At 35.9% G+C, this 24,785-nt stretch overlaps 1 long non-coding RNA gene across 1 annotated transcript in view; it reads left to right on the plus strand.

The window, feature by feature from the left end:
- The first annotated feature begins 4,019 nt into the window (after nt 1–4,019).
- The window catches only part of LOC309622634, a 442,022-nt gene continuing 421,256 nt past the window's right edge, over nt 4,020–24,785 (plus strand). Inside the window, exon 1 of the long non-coding RNA XR_014241049.1 lies at nt 4,020–20,692. This is a non-coding gene — a long non-coding RNA (uncharacterized lncRNA). The remainder of the gene's footprint in view (nt 20,693–24,785) is intronic.

Raw genomic sequence — 24,785 nt, forward strand, 5'->3', positions numbered from 1 at the left:
GAGTTCAGGGTGATCTCTTTTGGCCTATATATATTGAATAGGGGAGATTTAAATTTATTATACACTTAACAGCTTACCCAACAGTCTTCTTGTTAGAGAAATCTACAGAGAAAAATTATAGATATGGTCATAACTATAATCTGACTATGGCCCAATAATAAAGTCAGATCTATGTAATTTTTCATTAACATAAAAATTCCAAGTTGTTGCAAAACTGCTTCTCATTCTCAAATTTTAAAAAGTCAATGTAGATATTTCTTAAGCATTGCCAAACAGTAATTGTGGCATTGAAATGTATTTTTCAGTAGAACTGGCACAGTACAAATGGCATTGGAACTTGCTCTGTTGGAAATGATTGAAATTTTATTGGGAACAAAATACTTTAGTTTAAAAGAGTTTGACCTATGCTATTCAATTTATAATAGCTCTAAGCTTTGTGTCAATTTTGCCATCTGTGTTTTCTGTTTATTATCACTCAAAAACTCATTGGCTTATTCATCTACACTTGTTCATGTGAAGAAAACAAAAGCAGAGAAAATATATTAATTTAAAAATTACAAAAAAGAGAAACTGTCTATAAATCCATGCACATGAGCAATGATATTATCTTACATGGTGATGCATTTGTGGAGGTCAACACAAATGTTTTCCTTATTATTTATATTCTGGAAATAACTGAGTCTAAAAACCGGGTAAATTGAATTTTATCTATACCACCTGAATGGCTTTATGACCTTTCTCTTATATGTGCAAAAGAGAAGAGCTCCGTGCTGCCACATGTTCTATTATCCCAAACTATTACAAATGAAATAAGTTGCTATATCCTAACAGTTAGAAAACGGTAAGCATAGCCTAAGGTCTAAGATCCAAATATAGTAGAGAAATCATGCCCTGGATTCCAGTGTACTGCACCCTATAGATGTTACAATTACTACAGAAAAGCAGACCCAAATTCCCACAAACTTTCCCATCAATATACCAAAAACATCATGGCTGTCATTTAAATCTGGGCACCCAGGGCTGAAAGAAAGTGTGGAAGTATGGCAGTGTGCAGGGTGTGATCATGCAGAGTGTGACTCCCTGATGTTCATAGTTTTCTCCCCTGCTTCTTGGGTGAGGAGAAAAGGAGATGAATAGAGGAGGAAAACAGGAAAGACAAAGGGAAAAAAAGAAAACAATTTTAATAATAATAATTTCTGGCATATTTTTCTCATTTTCTCTAGATGCAATTGTAAATATGTAATCTTATGGTTGGAAGCAACCTTGACATGCATCTAGTCCAAATATATCAAAGTCTTTGCATATTGTATATATTTTTAAAAGCTGTCAGATTTGGTTGAAAGGAAAACACACTGGAGGTGGAGTAATAATATCTCACTTGAACTATACCAGGCCATGGAAATGTCACCTAGTCTTTCTGGTCCTTGCTTATGACACTGGTAAAACAATAAGAGAAAGGGTATAAGTTATAGACATATCTATCCAGATTGTTTTGAAGGTGTCGGGAAAAATATTTTGAAATCCTAAAGTGCCATCCAAATGTGAAATGCAATTATTATTATTTTCCTTCACGTGTAGCAGAACTCAGAATTAAAACATCAGTATGTCAACTATAAATTTAGTTAGCTAAAGCAAAAAGCTTTATAGCTTTTTTAGATTCAGAAAAGACCTAGAGAAAGAAAGGATATTATTAAAAGGAAATAATGAAAGCAACATTGCTTAAGCACACACTCACAAAGAGGAAACAGGTTAAATAATAAGATATTCTACCCAATTAGAGGACCTATGTGGGGGCTGAAAAATAGATCACTCAAGATGAAATAAAAACAAGAATGTATTATAAAAAAACAATGAAATTGGATGTTGAAGTTTAAAAAATGTTCTAACTGCTAGAAATAAAGAACCAATACTATGCTCAACACTGAACACTAAAATGAGAACACTTAGAATTTTTTAGAAACATAAATAATGTCCATGGAAAGAATAACGCCATGATGTATCAATAAACATTTATATAAGAATGTTTTCTGGCCCTGAACCAAGATGGCGAAGTAGAAGGACGTGCTCTCACTCCCTCTTGTGAGAACACCAGAATCACAACTAGCTGCTGGACAATCATCAACAGGAAGAAACTGGAACTCACCAAAAAAGATACCCCACATCCAAAGACAAAGGAGAAGCCACAATGAGATGGTAGGAGGGGTGCAATCACAGTAAAATCAAATCCCATAACTCCTGGTTGGGTGACTCACAGACTGGAGAGCACTTATACCACAGAAGTCCACCCACTGGAGTGAAGGTTCTGAGCCCCATGTCAGGCTTCCCAACCTGGGGGTCTGGCAATGCGAGGAGGAATTCCTAGAGAATCAGGCTTTGAAGGCTAGTGGGATTTGATTGCAGGACTTTGACAGGACTTGGGGAAACAGAGACTCCACTCTTGGAAGGCAAACACAAAGTAGTGTGCCCATCGGAACACAGGGGAAGGAGCAGTGACCCCAGGGGAGACTGAACCAGATCTACCTGCTAGTGATGGAGGGTCTCCCGCAGAGGCGGGGGTGGGTGGGTGTGGCTCACCGTGGGGACAAGGACACTGGCAGGAGAAGTTCTGGGAAGTACTCCTTGGTGTGAGACCTCCCAGAGTCCGCCATTAGCCCCAACAAAGAGCCCAGGTAGTCTCCAGTGTTGGCTTGCCTCAGGCCAAACAACCAACAGGGAGGGAACCCAGCCCCACCCATCAGCAGTCAAGCAGATTAAAGTTTTACTGAGCTCTGCCCACCAGAACAACAGGCAGCTCTACCAAGCACCAGTCCCTCCCATCAGGAAACTTGCACAAGCCTCTTAGATAGCCTCATCCACCAGAGGGCAGACAGCAGAAGCAAGAAGAACTACAATCCTGCAGCCTATGGAACAAAAACCACATTCACAGAAATATAGACAATATTAAATGGCAGAGGACTATGTATCAGATGAAGGAACAAGATAAGACCCCACAAAAACAACTAAACGAAGTGGAGATAGGCAACCTTCCAGAAAAAGAATTCAGAATAATGATAGTGAAGATGATCCAGGACCTAAGAAAAAGAATGGAGGCAAAGATCGAGAAGATGCAAGAAATGTTTAACAAAGACCTAAAAGAATTAAAGAACAAACAAACATAGATGAACAACACAATAACTGAAATGAAAACTACACTAGAAGGAATCAATAGCAGAATAACTGAGGCAGAAGAACGGATAAGTGACCTGGAAGACAGAATGGTGGAATTCACTGCTGCGGAACAGAATAAAGAAAAAGGAATGAAAAGAAATGAAGACAGCCTAAGAGACCTCTGGGACAACATTAAACGTAACAACATTCGCATTATAGGGGTCCCAGAAGGAGAAGAGAGAGAGAAAGGACCAGAGAAAATATTTGAAGAGATTATAGTCGAAAACTTCCCTAACATGGGAAAGGAAATAGCCACCCAAGTCCAGGAAGTGCAGAAAGTCCCATATAGGATAAACCCAAGGAGAAACACGCTGAGACACATAGTAATCAAATGGGCAAAAGTTAAACTCAAAGAAAAATTATTGAAAGCAGCAAGGGAAAAACGACAAATAACATACAAGGGAACTCCCATAAGGTTAACAGCTGATTTCTCAGCAGAAACTCTACAAGCCAGAAGGGAGTGGCATGATATACTTAAAGTGATGAAAGGGAAGAACCTACCACAAAGATTACTCTACCTGGCAAGGATATCACTCAGATTCCATGGCGAAATCAAAAGCTTTACAGACAAACAAATGCTAAGAGAATTCAGCTCCACCAAACCAGCTCTACAACAAATGTTAAAGGAACTTCTCCAAGTGGGATACACAAGAGAAGAAAAGGATCTACAAAAAAAAAAAACCCAGAACAATTAAGAAAATGGTCATAGGAACATACATATCGATAATTACCTTAAATGTGAATGCATTAAATGCTCCAACCAAAAGACACAGGCTTGCTGAATGGATACAAAAATAAGACCCATCTATATGCTGTCTAAAAGAGACCCACTTCAGACCTAGGGACACATACAGACTGAAAGTGAGGGGATGGAAAAAGATATTCCATGCAAATGGAAATCAAAAGAAAACTGGAGTAGCAATACTCATATCAGATAAAATAGACTTTAAAATAAAGAATGTTACAAGAGACAAGGAAGGACACTACATAATGATCAAGGGATCAATCCAAGAAGAAGATATAACAATTATAAAAATATATGCACCCAACATAGGAGCACCTCAATACATAAGGCAACTGCTAACAGCTATAAAAGAGGAAATCGACAGTAACACAATAATAATGGGGGACTTTAAAACCTCACTTACACCAATGGACAGATCATCCAAAATGAAAATAAATAAGGAAACAGAAGCTTTAAATGACAAAATAGACCAGATCGATTTAATTAATATTTATTGGACATTCCATTGAAAAACTGCAGATTACACTTTCTTCTCAAGTGTGCACAGAACATTCTCCATAATAGATCACATCTTGGGTCACAAATTAAGCCTCAGTAAACTTAAGAAAATTGAAATCATATCAAGCATCTTTTCTGACAACAACACTATGAGATTACAAATGTATTACAGGGGAAAAAACGTAAAAAACACAAACACATTGAGACTAAACAATATGTCACTAAATAACCAAGAGATCACTGAAGAAATCAAAGAGGAAATCAAAAAATACCTAGAGACAAATGACAATGAAAACATGACCATCCAAAACCTATGGGATGCAGCAAAAGCAGTACTAAGAGGGAAGTTTATAGCTATACAAGCCTACCTCAAGAAACAAGAAAAATCTCAAATAAACAATCTAACGTTACACCTAAAGGAACTACAGAAAGAAGAACAAAAAAACCCCCAAAGTTAGCAGAAGGAAATAAATCATAAAGATCTGAGCAGAAATAAATGAAATAGAAACAAAGAAAACAATAGCAAAGATCAATAAAATTAAAAGCTGGTTCTTTGAGAAGATAAACAAAATTGATAAACCATTAGCCAGACTCATCAAGAAAAAGAGGGAGAGGACTCAAATCAATAAAATTAGCAATGAAAAAGGAGAAGTTACAACAGACATGGCAGAAGTAGAAAGCATCCTAAGAGACTACTACAAGCAACTCTATGCCAATAAAATGGACAAGCTGGAAGAAATGGACAAATTCTTAGAAATGCACAACCTTCCGAGACTGAACCAGGAAGAAATAGAAAATATGAACAGTCCAATCACAAGCACTGAAATTGAAACTGTGATTAAAAATCTTCTAACAAAGAAAAGCCCAGGACCAGATGGTTTCACAGGCAAATTCTATCAAACATTTAGAGAAGAGCTAACACCTACCCTTCTCAAACTCTTCCAAAATATACCAGACGGAGGGTCACTCCCAAACTCATTCTACAAGGTAACCATCACCCTGTACCAAAACCGACAAAGATGTCACAAAGAAAGAATACTACAGGCCAATATTACTGATGAACATAGACGCAAAAATCCTCAACAAAATACTAGCAAACAGAATACAACAGCACATTAAAAGGATCATACACCATGATCAAGTGGGGTTTAGCCCAGGAATGCAAGGATTCTTCAATATACGCAAATCAATCAATGTGATACACTATATTAACAAATTGAAGGAGAAAAACCATATGATCATCTCAATAGATGCAGAGAAATCTTTCGACAAAATTCAACACCCATTTATGATAAAAAGTCTCCAGAAAGTGGGCATAGAGGGAACCTACCTCAACATAATAAAGCCCATATACAACAAACCCACAGCAAACATCATTCTCAATGGTGAAAAACTGAAAGCATTTCCTCTAAGATCAGGAAGAAGACAAGGATGTCCACTCTCACCACTATTATTCAACATAGTTTTGGAAGTCCTAGCCACGGCAATCAGAGAAGAAAAAGAAATAAAAGGAATACAAATTGGAAAAGAAGAAGTAAAACTGTCACTGTTTGCAGATGACATGATACTATTCATGGAGAATCCTAAAGATGCCACCAGAAAACTACTAGAGCTAATCAATGAATTTGGTTAAGTTGCAGGATACCAAATTAGTGCACAGAAATCTCTAGCATTCCTATACACTAATGATGAAAAATCTGAAAGTGAAATTAAGAAAACACTCCCATTTACCACTGCAACAAAAAGAATAAAATATCTAGGAATCAACCTACCAAAGGAGAAAAAAGACCTGTATGCAGAAAATTATAAGACACTGGTGAAAGAAATTAAAGATGATACAAATAGATGGAGGGATATACCATGTTGTTGGATTGGAAGAATCAACATTGTGAAAATGACTCTACTACCCAAAGCAATCTACAGATTCAATGCAATCCCTATCAAACTACCACTGGAATTTTTCACAGAACTAGAACAAAAAAATTCACAATTTGTATGGAAACACAGAAGACCCCAAATACCCAAAGCAATCTTGAGAAAGAAAAACGGAGCTGGAGGAATCAGGCTCCCTGTCTTCAGAGTATACTACAAAGCTGCAGTAATAAGACAGTATGGTACTGGCACAAAAACAGAACTATAGATCAATGGAACAGGACAGAGAGCCCAGAGATAAACCTATGCACATATGGTCCCCTTATCTTTGATAAAGGAGGCAAGAATATACACTGGAGAAAAGACAGCCTCTTCAATAAGTGGTGCTGGGAAAACTGGACAGGTACATGTAAAAGTATGAAATTAGAACACTCCCTAACACCATACACAAAAATTAACTCAAAATGGATTAAAGATCTAAATGTAAGGCCAGAGAGTATCAAACTCTTAAGAGGAAAACACAGGCAGAACACTCCATGACATAAATCACAGCAAGATCCTTTTTGACCCACCTCCTAGAGAAATGGAAATAAAACCAAAAAAATGGGACCTAATGATACTTAAAAGCTTTTGCACAGCAAAGGAAACCATAAAGAAGACGAAAAGACAACCCTCAGAATGGGAGAAAATATTTGCAAATCAAGCAACTGACAAAGGACTAATCTCCAAAATTTACAAGCAGCTCGTGCAGCTCAGTATCAAAAAAACAAACAACCCAATCCAAAAATGGGCAGAAGATCTAAATAGATATTTCTCCAAAGAAGATATACAGATTGCCAACAAACACATGAAAGAATGCTCAACATCATTAATCACTAGAGAAATGGAAATCAAAACTACAATGAGATATCATCTCACAATGGTCAGAATGGCCACCATCAAAAAATCTACGAACAGTAAATGCTGCAGAGGGTGTGGAGAAAAGGGAACCCTCTTGCACTGTTGGTGGGAATGTAAATTGATATAGCCACTATGGAGAACAGTATGGAGGTTCCTTAAAAAACTATAAAAAGAACTACCATACGACCCAGCAATCCCACTACTGGGCATATACTCTGAGAAAACCATAATTCAAAAAGAGTCATGTACCAAAACGTTCATTGCAGCTCTATTTACAATAGCCAGGACATGGAAGCAACCTAAATGTCCATCGACAGATGAATGGATAAAGATGTGGCACATATATACAATGGAATATTACTCAGCCATAAAAAGAAATGAAATTGTGTTATTTGTAGTGAGGTGGATGGACCTAGAGTCTGTCATACAGAGTGAAGTAAGTCAGAAAGAGAAAAACAGATACCATATGCTAACCCATATATATGGAATCTAAGAAAAAAAAAAGGTCATGAAGAACCTAGGGGCAAGACAGGAATAAAGACACAGACCTATGAGAGAATGGACTAGAGGATATGGGGAGGGGGAAGGGTAAGCTGTGACAAAGGGAGAGAGCGGCATTGACATATATACATTACCAAACGTAAAATAGTTAGCTAGTGGGTAGCAGCCGCATAGCACAGGGAGATCAGCTTGGTGCTTTGTGACCACTTAGAGGGGTGGGATAGGGAAGATGGGATAGGGAGGGTGGGGGGGAAGGAGATGCAAGAGGGAAGAGATATGGGAACATATGTATATGTATAACTGATTCACTCTGTTATAAAGCAGAAACTAGCACACCATTGTAAAGCAATTATACTCCAATAAAGATGTTAAAAAAAATAAAATAAGATAAAAAGAAAAGTAATTTTACCTCTAAAAAAAAAAAGCAACCAGAACTGATAACAAAAAGTACAGATAAATAAAGATGAATAAACAAAGAAATTAACAAATAAAAGTGAAGCATGAAGATTTGATGACTTATTTGAGGTAAGGTTCAAAAAGAGAAAAAGAGTGAGTCTAAAATTTATCTGGGTTTTGAGCCTATTGTCATCCAGAGAATGGTGGGGCCGAGAGGGGATTGACATCTCAGGTTGGGTATCCTTAAGGCAGAGTCAGAGTTAGAGATTGAGGGTCGTGTGATTTACTAAAGCAGTGCTCTTTCAGAAAACATTGTATTGGAGTAAAGGCAGCAGGAAAGGGAAGGAGAAGGATATGATGTAGCCTCATAAAATCTGGCCTTGGCCCGATAGGGGTGGGGTTGGGTGCTCAAGAGCGTAACGCTCACTGTAGTTATTCCATAAGAGCAATTCTCTAGAGAAGGGGGGCACATCCGTGAGCCTATCATCATAAAACTCCCATTAACAGGGGGTGGGTCCATGGCAGGGCAAACAGACCTTAGGTAGGGGTATCAAAATCATCTTACTACAGTAGAGGATCAGTTTTACCAGGCATATTCAATTTAATGTTCTAGTTGTTCATCTAAGTAGAAATGTCTAGTGTGTTATTGAAAATTCAGGAAAACACTGGGAAAATGATAAAAGCTACAGTTAGAGATTTAGATTCATCCACTTATTTTTCATTCAAAACAGTATCACAGAATCACTGAGGCAGAAGCTTGAGAGTAGAGAACTGATATTAGCAAAGTCATAAAAATACCGATTGGCTATAGAACCTCTTTTGTAGGCTCCATTAAAATTATATCAAATTTATTTTTTAAAGCATTTTTTGTAAAAAGTTGGCAACTTATATTTTTATTTTGCTGTGGGAATTTTTGCTGCAGATAGGGGAGACAACAGAGTACTGAAAACACAACTGAGGATATTTTGAAGCAATTAAACAAGGAGAAAAAATCAATGTGAACCAAGCTGTGACAATTCTTTGGATATTTTGGCACCATCAATAGAGGTCCCCTCTGGTCCCTTGTTAAGTTACATAAATTTAGAGAGCCCTTAAAAATTATTTTCCAAATGATGAGAATAAAATTGAGAACTGTAAATAATTATGCTGGAGCAAAGTGTATAAAATAGAACTGCCCTGGGCAAGCTAAGATTTAGGAACAACTAAATTATCATGTTAGTTCTCATGATATGAATCAGTCTCTCCAGTCCTAAGCGACTTTATAATGACAATTAACACTATTGCACTTCATTTTAGATATTTTCTGTCGTAAACATAGAGGAAATGTTTGAAAGTGAATACCAACCAACAGAAAAGCATTCTTAATTCTGCTTTGAATAAACATACGGCAGAAAAAGGAAAAGTAGAAGTGATGGAAAAGGGGAAAAAATCTTAAAGTAAGAATTTTGGTTCAGAAAAAGACAAACTTCCAGACCGGTCAATCTATCTCATGTTAAATATAGCTCTTGATATCAGTAAGCTCAAGTGCAAAGTTCCACTTGTCTGCTAATATGTCAACTATGAGTCTGAAATAATTACTTTAGGAGAAAGACAATGACCAATGTAGTCAAAATAAAGACAAATGTACATATTGTATATTAATGCTCAAATATTTTACCACATAGTTGATTGCATATTGATAAGAACCATTACCCAAATAACAATAAACAAACTATGATGACTCACAGGGTTTCAATTATAAGATAAAGTGCATAAACACACATTCATTCATTTTCCTGGCAAGTAAGCAATTAACAGTTCTCTAGGGTCTTGTCTCCATAGGCGACCAAGCAGGTAAGCAGTGAAAGCTATGCTAAAAATCCACTTTACCTGAGTCACTGTTCCTTCCTGATCTTCTGAGTTACAGCCAGAAACTCCTACAGCTGCTGCTTTTGGATTTACATCAAATCTCCAGAATAATCACTGCCCAGTTTTAATGTGCTAATTATAAGCGCAGCAGAGTCCTACACAGCCTGAATCAATCCTACATGTCAAACAGTCCAGATGGAAATTGATCTAGATGGGTGGGATGGGTGAGGAGAGAGGTCCGAGAGGGAGGGGACAGATGTATACATACGGCTGATTCACTTTACAGCAGAAACTAACACAACATTGTAAAGCAATTATACTCCAAAGAAAAAAACATAAATTAAAAAAAGGGTCTATCTAAACTTTGAGGCAACTTTACAAGACTGAATACTGTGGATGATCAAACTGCAAAGGCGGCAAAGTACGTGATGAGGAAGGGAAGACCTTAATCCTAGCCTTGAGTCTGTCATTAATTAAAGAGGTCACACCTGTGACCTTGGACATGGTGTATGTCATATCTGTGCTTTGGTTTCCTTAAATAAGCATAGACGAGATGGATTACCAGATAATTAAGTTCCTTCCAACTTAAAAAAATTCATCCAACTGCCTTAGATTAGCTGTTTTTTAAAGATATGTTTACACAAGTTGGAAAAATGTGCTCATCTTGCCATAAATAGTGCCCGTACTACCTTCTTTCCAATTGGTTACTAGCAAAGAACATAGGCATCTCTTTGCAGTCTAAAGCCCCAAACCTTTAGACAACACCTAAACTTGTGTGTCTGCTTTCTAATACTTTTCTCACAGTTGCTAGCAGCCACATGTGCAGTAGTTTCAGATTAGTGGTTTTCTAAATCCTGGGGGCAATGAAAGTATCTAAGACCATTGTGAAAAGTCATTAAAGTCATGTGGCCCATCTCCTATATTCATACAACATGTACTAATAATTCTTCCTCCAAGTTTTTTTTTTTTTTGGAATTTTGTCTTTCCTTTTATCTCCCCAAGGACTAGTTAATTTAAGGTCTCAGTTTTGTCACTGAGGCTGTTGGAATAGCTCTCTGCCTCAATTTCTGACTTAATAACTTAAAACCTGTTTGACCATAGGCGTGGTACTGAATCTTTTAAATCTTAGTTTCCTCATCATAGAGCTTTTTGTCAGGAGTAAATGTATAATGCATATGTAAGTGGTTTATTGGATGATCTAATTTGGTAAGGTACAAGAAAGTAACTTCATTTTTTGTCATAACTGCACTCTGAAACCCCTCTATATAATATTCCATTCCTTTCTATGGATAAATTCTTGGCTAGAACCCACACTTTTCTTGTAATATTCAGAAATACTGACAAATAATTTCATTTTTGTAGCTATTATTAGTCAAATCCAATCTAATATTTCATTTTGTTTCCACTGTATTTTATCATTTGTCTTCCCACTAGATTTTAACCTCTTTTTAAACGGGGATCATACATTGTTATTAATGACAACTTCTAACATTTCCACAGATTCTGTTACTTCTAGGTAGTAATAGAGAAAATAAAAGTAGTTGATGAGTAGGCACAAGAGTGGAGAGGCATGTGATATAATGGTTGAAGTATTGAGCCAAAGGTCTATAAACTGGTTAAAATTCTATAGAACTAGTTACAATTCGAGTTCTAATGTGTATTAGATGTGTGGCTTTCCACAGTGACCTAATGAATCTGTACTTTAGATTTTAATCTGCATTTTGGAGATGATGATAGCACAAGCCTCATAAAGTCATAGTTAGAATATAACAAATCATTATAAATAAAGCACAAAGAATAACAAATGGCACTCAGTAAACACTATAAGTATTTACTTCTATCAGGATTACTAATATTGATTGGGTTCTGAGTGTATTATGCAGAGAATTTTATTGTTCTTCTAAATTTGAATTTCTTTAAATATATAAGCTAGAATTATCATTATACTCATTTTTATAAGGAAACTGGGGATTCAAGTGTTAAGTACTTTGCAAACAACCCTCAGATTCTAAATAAGAATTTGAACTTGAACATCAATCTGCCTCACACCAAGTCTGTATTTTTAACTTAATGCTATATGTAGGTATTTTACTATACAAGACTTCTATAGCTTTAAAATTATTAGATTAAAGAATGAAAGAATGCTGAACTGAAAATAGCTTATTTTAAAGAATTTACTGGAGGTCAAGACAAAAACTTGTGAGGGCTGAATTCAGTCATTTGTCTACAAGTTTGTGATATCTGATTACTAACTGCTACAGAAAGAGTAAGAATAAAATTTAAAAAGAAAATAGAACCCAAAGTCTCCAGACACATCGTTTAATTTGTCCCTTTAAACCTTCAAATGGTTAAGGGGGATAATCTGTTGTCAGGTAGGCAACTCCAGGTTGAAATCTCGAGAAAAAGATAGTTGTAGATGCATTCTTGTTTTGGACTACAAGGGCAGTATTACAAGGTTGGCTTCCCCCAAATATTCTCAAAGTGTAAAAATGGAAACTGTGACCAGAGAGGTTGTTGTAATGATGTGATTATGATTCATATACATATATGCTTTAGTATGTGACTACCACTCCTTTTTCTCTTTCACCAATGAGATTATCTCTCTGTAGCTAAAAAAGAAAAAAAAAACCAACTCTTCATGTCACTGTTACTATGAAGTCACAGCAGATAAACTTTTTGGGGTTTGCTTAGAAAATTCTATGATTGAATTTTAAGACACTTTGATAGACTGCCTAAGATAAACTTACCAGGACAAACAGAAAAATAAGTTCTCACAGAAGCACCCATGCCTGTGTATTGGGGTGATTATCAATGTTTCCTGTACTTGTGCCTAAACATTTGTGCCCTCTGAAGGGACTGATTTCTTTACCAAAGACATATTTAAATCTTATAAAAATCACCAAAGAAGATATCTCATTTTTCAGTGCAATATCTCAGATTGGTTACTGACACTTCATAGTTGATGACAATGCCATACAAGTTTTGACATCTGAAGTAACATATTCTTTCTTTGATATGAATAAGATTTTTCTCACCCTGGCACTGTCATTTCCCCTGGAATATCTCAGTGATGCACTCCCTTGATATATAAATATCAGCACCATATATCTGGTATTACAATAGAGTATTTTAAAATCAGGTTTCTATAATCTTTATCTGTGTCCTACTCTACATGATGAAATGTTTTTAGTTTTGGTCAATTTATAAATGTCTAAAATCTGGCACTTGAAATATCAAAAGCAAGCACACTAATGGAGATTTTTGTACAAATGCAAACACATTAAGACAGCAGGAAAGCAGAGTTTGAGTCAGTTTGTTGCACGGAAGACATCATTTTCCTGAAAACAGATGGTGTGTTAAGTTCAGAAAACAAATGGTGTGTTTAGTTCACCTGCCATCACAGTGACTGGACAGACAGATAAAGACAGAATTATTGCTAAGAGTTTCACTTTACGTGTTAATGATAGAAAGGAAATTTACTGTGTTACCATCGAGAAACGTAGGTTTTTAGAGCTTTTATTTTCCTAAAAGAAACAGCTACATAAAACAGTAATGTGCATTCATGCTTTCAGTAGTATTTATTTTATTAGGTAGCAAAATAAATCGTAAAAACAAAAATAATCTGTATTTCATTTTATTCATAAATCTTTCAATTTGGGAAAAAATCTTTTTCTGGAGACACAAAAGTCAAATATTTGAACTTTTTCTTTCTCAGCCACACAATTTAAGAAAGGCTAAAGAATCATTTTCCTGGTCATATGCTGTTTTGTTCTCTATCCAGCTGGAAGCAAAATATCTTGGGAGGAGATAAGATGTCAAAATATGTGCCATGGTTGAGGAAAATGCATAGAGTAGTGGTGGCTTTCCCTGGCTTTTTTTGAACATGGTGTTCAATGTATACAAGTTAGCAGGTTTATTTATTGTCCTTCTTTATTTTTAGCCCTTAAGGATTGAAATAAGATATTCAAGTTTATTTCTTGCTATTGCTATTTTAAAATGAAATATTTCTAAATTTCTTCAGGATATTTTGTCTCACTTTTTTTGTTTTATTTAATAAAAATCCTTGAACCTGAAGTATTTAGAAAAGTATTAGTGTGTACCTGCTCATAATGACACATATGTGTGTACACACACACAGTAAACTGGGAGACGAAAGAGTGCTGTTCAACCTATGTCTTGGGCCATAGTTTGGAGGTTATTGTACCAGAGCCTTGCAAAGGTTAAGCTATACTTCAGGTAATACAATTTAACTTTATTTAAAATCCAGGAGATAAAGCTGGAACAGATGAACTTTTGCCTGCCTCCAATATAAAACAACAATAACAACAAAAACACATATATATAGTTACATAGTTATCAATAACATTTTTTCATGTATCACTCTGTTGAGTATAAATTTGCTTTCTTATATTATTGAGGCCACCAGTCTTTTCAGAGAGGCATTCTAAGGTGTAATATTCATTAATCAGTATCTTTCTAAGGGATTTAAAGATTAATTGGAGCTAGCTCTCTAACTAAAGAAATAAATCTCAAGTTTCAAGGAACGATGACAGATGCTCAGTATAATCTATTTTGACAGAGAGTTCTCCTGAGAATCTTTCAAATTCAAATTCTTTTATGTGGAGAGTTAGTTATCTTTCTTGTGTACAATGCCAACAAAGAAGTCATTATCCAATATATTTCTCTTCCATAGTTTCTGCTTTTTCTCCCCCAGTTTCATTATCTATGTAGAAGATTTTCAAATGTAAGGGCAAAACAGACATTTAAAATTTAAGCAATAAGATATAGATGCCCTGAGATCAACCCCATAGGAGCCAGTTGCTTAGGACAGCTATTCAGGAAACTAGGGGAAAAATGAACCCTGAGATCAAATATATGTGGGAAAATTGGGGGGTTTAAGAAGCTATTTTTATTTCCTATAGTAATACTCGTCATTTTTGTGATAAAGAGTCTTCTGAATTTATAATACGTCTAATACTCTACCTTTTCCTTCTCCCACAGAATGCCTATCAACATGCCGAGAACATTTATCAGGGTTCTCATGAGTTCCATGGCTACTGGTAATACAGAGTCTTCTCTGTTGTTCTCTGTTGAGGAAAAAAATTACCTAATCTCAGAACCCAATTATTTTCACCAGCCACAAACCTATAAGTGCTTAGATAAAGTTCCATTACATTCCTCTATTACCTGCCAGGTCATTATGCTCAACGTTCTGAGAGAGATAATAAAATTAGTTTAATTCATCCATGACTCAAGAACATTTCTAGTCTGTGTTTTGTTAGCTGTAGTGTTTAAGTAGGCAAGTACAAGTATTAAGGCAATTTCAGTAAATATGAATTTTCAACATATATAGCATCTGGTATTTAGGCATGAACAGATGGCTCAAGTGCAGATGTTTTTAGATATTGGCTACTATTTCATTGTAGATCATTAATCATGGTTACATCCAAAAGTTCTTAAGCTAAAGAAGATGGATGTAAAGGTCTTTAATAGTAAGTTAAAAAACAAACAAAACAAACAGAGAAACCCAACAATTAAATCTCCATTATTTAACTAGCTAGTTTTCACTAGTTTGATTCACTATAATTCACTATATGATTATACTCAAAAGGGGAATAAGGGACAAATTAGCAAATCAAACATATCCTTTAAAAAGATGAGTATATTCATAATAAACATAACTAATATTTATTATGTGTGCCAGTCACTCCTCTAAGTTATAGATATAGATAATATATACATATATATGCTAGAGTTTGCTGTGTTATAAAGATACTGTGTAATGTGACTTCCAAAAAAAGGCTTTTAAGTCATAATTTGTATGTTTCATTACATGACTGCATGACTGCCGTTGTAGAGACACGAACAAAAGATGGATGGATAGCAGAGATGTTCTGAGGGTAGACAGACAGTGACTTAAGAATGTCTTAAAGTTCTATTAAGACCTTCAGTCTTACAGGTGATTCACACATGATTTATATAATGTGACATTATTATTCAGTTTTCATAGTATCCTGATGATCTCAATGCTGCTCCCATCCCTCACATTTCTAACCATTATAACCTAAAATATCTTAATGACAGTTTAAGGATCTGGGAACATCAAATCTTTGGCATTCATAAGGTAAACTTCCAAAACCTTTTATGAATAAGAAGACAATGAGAACATTGTAGAAATCATGTTTGCTGGTTAAGTGCTATTACCTCCTTAGCCTTTCCTTCGCTTTCATTATGAGCACGGGTATTTGTATGAACTTATACCTGCCACATGGGAAAAGTTCAAGAAGGTTTCATTGATTTTAGGACCAGCTGACTAAACTCTCAGTAAGTTTATGCATGCATTACTAATTTCACAGACTTTGGAAGTACACAGTGGTGAAATCATGAATTTGGGGGGTGTTGGGAAGAAGGGTCTCAAGCATGGGTTGCATAAGATGGCAAATTGGAGCCACCAGTCCAAAACAAGGGCACACACAAGTTTTCTTTAGATTTCATAGCTTAAAAAAGCATTAATTGGGAGGTTTCGAATAAAAAAATCTAGATTTCTGCCTTCTCAGGAAAAACCAAGAGATCTGGACACATGGGTATGCTTGTCCATAGTTGGAAATAAGTAACCTTTGCCCTCTTTAGAATGCTTTCCAGGTCAGAAGACTTTGGAAGAGTGTCATGCTCAGGAGAGGACATGGAAGCTCTGCCCCCTTTCCCCATACCTTGCCCTGTACGTCTCTTCCATCTGGCTGTTCCTAAGTTATATCCTTTTATAATAAACCTGTGATCTAGTAAATAAAATGTTTCTCTAAGTTCTGTGAGCTTCTCTAGCAAATTAATCAAACCTACGGAAGGAGGGAATCATAGAAACCTCTGATTTATAGACAGTTGGTCAGAAGTACAGGTAGCGACCTGGACTTGGGCGTAGCACCTGAAGTCTGAGGAGGGGCTTGTGGGAATCCCCATCTATAGCTGGGCAGTCAGAAGCACAGTGACAAGATGGGCTTGTGACTGGCTTCTGACATAGGGGGAGAGGGGACAGCCTTGTAGGAACGAACCCCTAACCTGTGGGATCTGACAGTATCTCCAGTAGATAGTGTCAGAATTGAATTGAATTGTAGGACACCCTGCTGGTGTCCAAAGAATTGCTTGTAGGTGGAGGGAACCCCCTTCCCCAGTGTTGAAATTGGGTCCAGGAACCCAAAAGAGGCCCATTCTAATGACCTCTGTTAAGATCTTATCTCCAAATAAGGTCACATTTTGAGGTGCTGAAGGTTAGGACCTCCACATATGAATTTTGGGGAAAATACAGGTCAACTCATGATACCTACCCACGTGCATTACACTATCAAAGATTTTCCCTCATCCTTTGTTTATTTGCATGTGTGTGTGTGTGTGTGTGTGTGTACACTGCTTAGGCTATTTCAAGAGAGGATAAATGAGCACAAAGTCAAACCAGGACAGACAATATGGTCCTAACATAGACAATATCGTCCTTAACAGTTGCTTTTAAGAAACCACCACCCTGAAATTTGTCTAAAAAAAAAATCTCTGAAATCTTACAAAACGCATTAGACCAGAAGGCAACAGAAATCTCTATGGGAGCATAATTCTGTTTGATTATATCATTAGATTTTACCAAAGACAGAATTAGAAACAAAAATCTCTCACTTTCTATTCTGGCAGTGACTAAGCATACTATCATATATAACAAAGGCAAACGCCCTACTAATTCCATATATTATACATAGTCATCCCAAACCAAAAGCGAGGTTTGTCTTCCTATTTCCTTATAATAAAAATTCATTTCCATCTGTGCCCCAGCAAGGCAGAGCTTTCACTGTTTTATGCTAAATTTTGACAGCACTTATACCAGGGATCAATGGATAAAATAACACAGTGCCATATGATTATCATATATTTCACAAATAGAAATAACAATTTCAGTGCATTGGAAAGGAAGAACACTTGAAAACAAATGCAGGAAAGGAAACATACATATGCAAAAATATTGGATACTACTGTATTTAAAATATTCAGCACATCTGATATTAATCTTCCTCTGCTATGCAAAAAAATTATATTAGCTACTGAAGAATTAGGAAAAAATAGAATCAGAATCCAGAGGGATATTGTAATATTCCATAAATATTCAGACCAGCTAGGCCAGTTTCACGGACTTTGGGAAAAGCAAAACTTTATGTCTACTGTGAGTTTGGTGCTATTCTCCTGATAACCGACCGATTAACGGGGTGAGTTAAATAAAAGTGCAAACAACAGAACATATAATCCACTTTTAATCCTGAGGCCAGGGCTTCTATATGCTAAAACTTCCAGGAAACTTGGTAAAGAATCAATAATATAATAGCTCCCTGCTCCCAAAGTGTCTGAGCTATTATAAAAGACAGACTCCAGGATCATGGAAATGTCTTTAGCGTAGTTCCTACTAGAGATAAATGTTTTATACTGAGTAAAATAAGCTATATTCTACTGGTAAATAAAACTCCATGAGAAACCTTGACTTATGAATTTTGTTTTCAATTTTGGAAAGCAAGTGTGCTGACAGAAATAACTGATAGAAAGTCTATTAAAAAAAAAAAAAGAAGCAACATGCATATAGTACTTTTCCAGCTACCAGAATTTCAAGTCAGATTTTTTATGCCTTTCAAGACACTTATAATATTAATAATAAATTAATGATAATATCTTTAATCCTTAAAATTACTTAAATGTGTATCCTGATCTTTTGTGCACACAGAATGGCATGCTGAATGTGTTTTGCAGTATGCAATTTTGCAGGTGCAAGTTCATTGGGAATTTTTGCTAGCAAAACAAAAATCACAACATCATGGTGCTACAAACACCCTCAAATTTAAAACTGCTTAATTTGGACTTTTTTTTTCTTTTCCAGAATCATCTGGGAAGGTTATACACCTCATTTGTAAAGAAGTTTCATAATTACATTTGTATTCCTTCCTTTTTTCCTGTGACAAAGATTCTCTCAACCAGAATCTAATCATCCTCTTCTGAGCTCTTTGCAATGAGGTCTCAACTTTTAGACTTCTGTGTTCACCCCTCTATTGCCCAGTTTTATTAACAGAAATTCTGCTATGTCAGTTTAGCCAGAATCCCCTACCCTGGATATCTGACCACCCTTGATATCTGACCAGATTCCTCATCCTCCACCACCCCCTAGATGATAGTTGATCACCCTGCCCTGCCTTCAGCAAGAATCCTTTTTTATCTCTTTTGCCAGAATCCTCCCCTTGCCCTTGATATTTCCTCTTAATTAATTTTCTATCCACTGCACACTCCAACCCCACTCCCAGCCCCTTGGCTATAAGTTCGCACTCTTCCTTGCTGTATTCAAAGTTGAGCCCAATCTCTCTCCCTCACTGCAAAACCCCATTACAATGGCCCCTACACCTATCCTGATAGTCCCCTGAATAAAGTATGCCTCTAACAAGTGTCATGAATAAATTTTTCCTTTAACAGCCCTTCTTTCCTTCCTTCCTTCCTCCAATCTAGTCTTCATTCAATCTTTCCTTTCTTCCCATCTTTTTCTTTTCCTTTCTTTTTGTCTCTCTTGTCATTAAAATAAGTGTGTATTAAAGGTTAATTTTCCACATAGTAACTATGGGTTACTATGTGAGACTTTTTTTCTGTGTCCTTTTTTTGGGGGGCGGGAGGAGTGAGGGCTAAACATTTAAAAATTGATGTAGTAGATTTACCAGATCATGGAACTACTGACAGAGGAAGTCACATTAGGGAGATGGTTTGTACTAGTATTAAGGGGCCAGAATCTGATTAATGTATTCTAAAATATCTTATTCCAGAGAAGGAGTACCTGTAAATTCATAAGTTGATTCCCATCCAATATGACAAGACAATAAATGTAAAATTTGTCATTTATTTGTGTACAATTTAATCTAATTTCAAGGTTAAATGCTTTTCTAGAAAATTAAATTAAATAACATTTATCAAAACATACAAATGCTCTCCTGTGAAATTATAATATCTTGGAAACTTAAAGAGGAAAAGGATTTCAGGAGTCATCAATCCAGCCAGAACTCCACATGAAACAAGAAGAAAAGCATTTTATGTATTCATAAACCAATTACTATTTGATGTGCAAGATACAAGGTATAAGGTGTGGTATAAATATGAAACCATGTAATTACACAGAAGTCCTCTATCACATTGTATAAGTGGGGACAGTGAAAGAAAAACACAATGAAGGTTATTTCCAGCATAAGGCAATTTATGACAATTACCAAATAATAATAGGGACAGTAAGTACTGCAGAATTCAAAGGAAGAGGAGGTCTCTGTGGGTCAAGCTGTCAGGCAAACAGAGGTAGGGCTCGAGTTAGAATTTTAAGAATTGCTAAGATTTTGTTCATAATTTAAGTCAAAATATATTTTAGGTAAATTAAGAATATTCTTACATTCTACTGTAAGCTATAAAATAGCAAATTACCTGTTGCCTCCATCACCACCTTCAGTATATTTGCATGTGCAAAATGGTATATGTGACACAATAAGAAATATACAGGGGCTTCCCTGGTGGCGCAGTGGTTGAGAATCTGCCTGCCAATGCAGGGGACACGGGTTCGAGCCCTGATCTGGGAAGATCCCACATGCCACGGAGCAACTGAGCCCGTGAGCCACAACTACTGAGCCTACGCGTCTGGAGCCTGTGCTCCGCAACAAGAGAGGCCGCGACAGTGAGAGGCCCGTGCACCGCGATGAAGAGAGGCCCCCGCTCGCTGCAACTAGAGAAAGTCCTCGCACAGAAATGAAGACCCAACACAGCCAAAAATGAAAATAAATAAATAAATAAATTTATAAGCGTTCTTTAAAAAAAAAAAGAAATATACATATATATTGGCCTCTGCCCCCAGTTTCTGGCATAGAGCCCTTGAAGCCTCCGTAAATGACTAAGTGATAAGAGCACTGAGCACCTTTTGTTCTAATGAGGGGACTCTGGGTGGGCTCCGGGATGGCGGCTGGTCACCGGAAAGACAAAAGCCATGATTAGAAGCTTGAAATTTTCTCTAGATTGAGGAGAGGCGCTAGAAATAGAGTTAATGATCGATCATGTCTGTGTGATAAATCCTCCATAAAAATCCCAATAGTATGGGATTCAGAGAGCTTCCAGGTTGCTGAATACATCCACATACTGGGAGGGTGATACACCCCAACTTCATGGAGACAGAAGCTGCCAGGCTTGGGACCCTGCCAGACTTCACCCTTTGTATCTCTTCATCTCACTGGTCCTTTGTATCTTTTATCACATCTCTTAATAAGCTAGTAAACATAAGTCAGTACTTCCCTGAGTTCTGTGAGCTGTTCTAGATAATCAGATCTAAGGGGTAGGAGGTCATGGGAACCTCTGATCTGTAGCAAAGTCAGACAGAAGTTGTGGGCAATCTGGGGACCTACAGCTTGCAGTTGACATCTGAAGTGGGGGGCAGTCTCCTGAGACCAAGCCCTTAACCTGTGGGGTCTGATGCTCTCTCTAAGTAGACAGTGTCAGGATTGGGTTAAACTGCAAGACAGCCAGCTAATGTCTCAGAATTGCCTGGTGTGAGGAAAAAATCCACACATCTCAAGTCAGAAGTGTTGTGAGTGTGGTAGTAGTGAGACAGTAAGAGAAACGCATGGAAGGAGAGTGGGGTTGTCCAGCTCAGCATACAAATTAGGGGTATCGTCTCTTATTCAGACCCTCCCCCAAAGCCAAACAAACTAAAACAAAAGTATTTTGCTCTCGTATGTCCATAATCTCTATTGTCTTTCTTATCTCAATAAATTGCTCTCTCAAAGCAATCTAGAGTGTCTAGGCTTTGTCACACTTTTTCTGTGACAAATGTGTACTGTATTCATATAGGGTTTATTTATGATTATGCTTTAGGTTGGCTCAAGGTAGATTACATGATAAGAAAATGAAGCTTTGTAGTATTAAAAATGTGCTGAATTATTTTTATAGAATACTTATAAATTTTTATCTTATTTATTTCAGAGGATTCCTCTAACCTGTGATACTTTTATTTCTTTAAATAACCTTTTAAGCATGAGTATGATTTTCTGTAAGATACTCTTTCTTTCATGATGCCTTTATAAGAATAGAATACATCACTAGACAAAAATGTACTTCCATATAGCAGACAAGTATTTTATCATATGGACTGACATTTATAGTTTCCTGTCACCATGAAAAATCTACATTGGACAGGCATTAAATAAATAGCTGATGGAGAAAACTGAATATCCCTCTTTCAAAATAAAAACTCATCAAGGAGGTGAAAAAAGTTGCTCTTTTCCAGTAACTACTTATTTATCTGTTGGATATTTCACATATATCCTCACAAACCATGCCACCTGGGTGTCAACATAAGTAAAAGAGTTTTCTAAAATATACTAGGAATAAATAGTGGTGGTTACAATTTGAAGCTCATATGTGCTAAATGGCACTATCATATTGCTTTGGCTCCACATGTTGATTTCTTTCAGTTCTGTAACCAGAGATCCAAACTTTCATCTCCAATCTCTCATATCACTCCCATTTACCTCGCCACATTTCACCTTGAAGCCAAATTTAATAACTGAGCTTTAAAACTGAAAGCTGGGGCAGGCCTTACCTTTAGCAACATGAATAATGTCATTCTCAAAACAAGAAAATGCCTTCAACTCAGAAAGCAAGATTAAATTATATATTTACTCTGGGTTCTGGGCATAGAAAAAGTCAATGGGCTATTTCAAATCATCTTTATTAGCCATGCTATAAAGATGTAATCTAGTACCATGTATTGTTGATGTCTTTCTTTATTGCTTTCTTTTCATCCTGTGATCAATAACAGTATTATGAAATTCCCTGGCAGTTACTTGGTCATCTTGTAGCCCTATGGGATGACATAGAAAACTCAAGAAGATATGTAATCGAAACATTATATATCAGGATGTATCCTTTAGATGCTGAGCTAATACAGTACTCTTCTTGATTTATGAATGACATAAAAGTCATTGAAAGAGGAATAGCAAATATGCACTCAGAGTATATTTCCACAGCTTTTCTTTTCCCCTGGCTCATCATTTTATTACTGAACTGGATGGCAAAGACTAAATAGCCTTTGATTCTGCATCAGCAATTCTATAGCTACTTAAAATACATGTTGCCCTGCTCTTATTTTATTTTTGATCATAACCCTTTTTAGGTTCTGAAATAAATTTGAGGTTTTCTCACTGGTGATCATTCAAAGGAGCTGAATCTTCCTGGAAGAAGAGAGTGCTCTAGAAACATGAGGGTCAAATCACAGAGTCCACAGATAAGCAAGAGTTTCCTGAGTCAGTCATAATTTATTATTTGAAAAGTATAGTATCTTATTAAGACTCTCTTGGTTACATATTAGAGAAACATACTAAAGCTGATTTAAACTAAAACCATGGGAGTTACTAGGTGAACTGAGAAGTATCTTCTGGAATACAAGGAAAGAGACGAATCATTCCTCAGATAGACTGAATCTAGATGGAAAGTAATCAGAAATATTAGATGCACTTTCTCTCTGCTTTTTGGCTTTTTTCTTTCTTTTTGCACACTGACTTCTGCTTCTTGGTGATCTTAGCCAAATTTTACCACTACACCACTCCTGAATTTACATACCTCAGTTCCAAACATGCATAGAGACCAACTGGCTTGCTCTGAATCCTGTTCTTAAATGCCATCATGTAAATGCTCTCTATTATGACTATGTTCGCCTTTTCAAATTCATCTGGTTTAACTTATCTGAAGGCATTATTTAACTTTTATGCTTTTATGATTATTATGATATTTTATTGATTCATATAATGTTAAATTAGTAAAACAATTGTAAAGAAAATGTGACTGAGATATTTGAACTGGTTTTAGTTTGAACAGTGTGTGTATTTAATATAGTTACATTTATTTGTATATTTATTTTTACATATATATGTAAATACTTATATATTCAGAAAAATATTTTTAAAAAGTATATCAGATGCATGATATTGGCCACGTAAATGAACTTCAAACTATGAACAAGTGGATTAAAAAAAGATAGAGGTATACTGAATTTGTTTTGATGAAAATATGAGATCATTAAGCTCTTCAGAAACGTGGTATTAAACTATACTTTGTCAACATGACATTTATTACATTGACTACTATATAACTAAAATGACATTTATCCTTGAATAAAATTCTATATATTTGAGCAAAGATACAGTCATTTCCCCAACATCAGCATAATTCATATAATTGAAGTATTAGAATTAGTATAATTATAGTATAATTAATATAATATATGTATTATAATTAATATAGTATTATAATTAAATTAATATAATTTAAATATTGATAATTAATACTTTTGGGGCCCCAACTCTTGTACACAAAGAGTGTTAGGAATTCTATTAATCCAGAAATTCTCCTGAATTAATATATTTGTTTAATAATTAATACGAGAAGTCATGAATTACAGCTGTAAAATTATAGAAAGGAAAATAAATAATATTTGGTGGTGTTTCAGCATTGACTAATTAAAATAAACATACTTAGGTTGTTCAATATAAATCTTAATGTAGAGAAAATCAGAGTTCAAGATCATTCACAATCAAAATGCTAATCATGTTACTACAGGCAATTTAATTACTGTGAAAAAAACAGAATGCATGTGTAGAAAAGTCCTGAGAATATCCTAAGCATTCACCTCTAGCTGATGTCTAGGGTCAATGCAAGCAGAAAAAGGAAGATTAAGGCAGAATTTTAAAGGGCTTGGCTAAATACTGAAGGAGTGTCCCAACAAACAGACAGT

This window comes from Balaenoptera borealis, assembly GCF_965194805.1.
Source record: "Balaenoptera borealis genome assembly, chromosome: 2".
In the NCBI taxonomy this organism is placed as follows: Eukaryota; Metazoa; Chordata; class Mammalia; order Artiodactyla; family Balaenopteridae; genus Balaenoptera; species Balaenoptera borealis.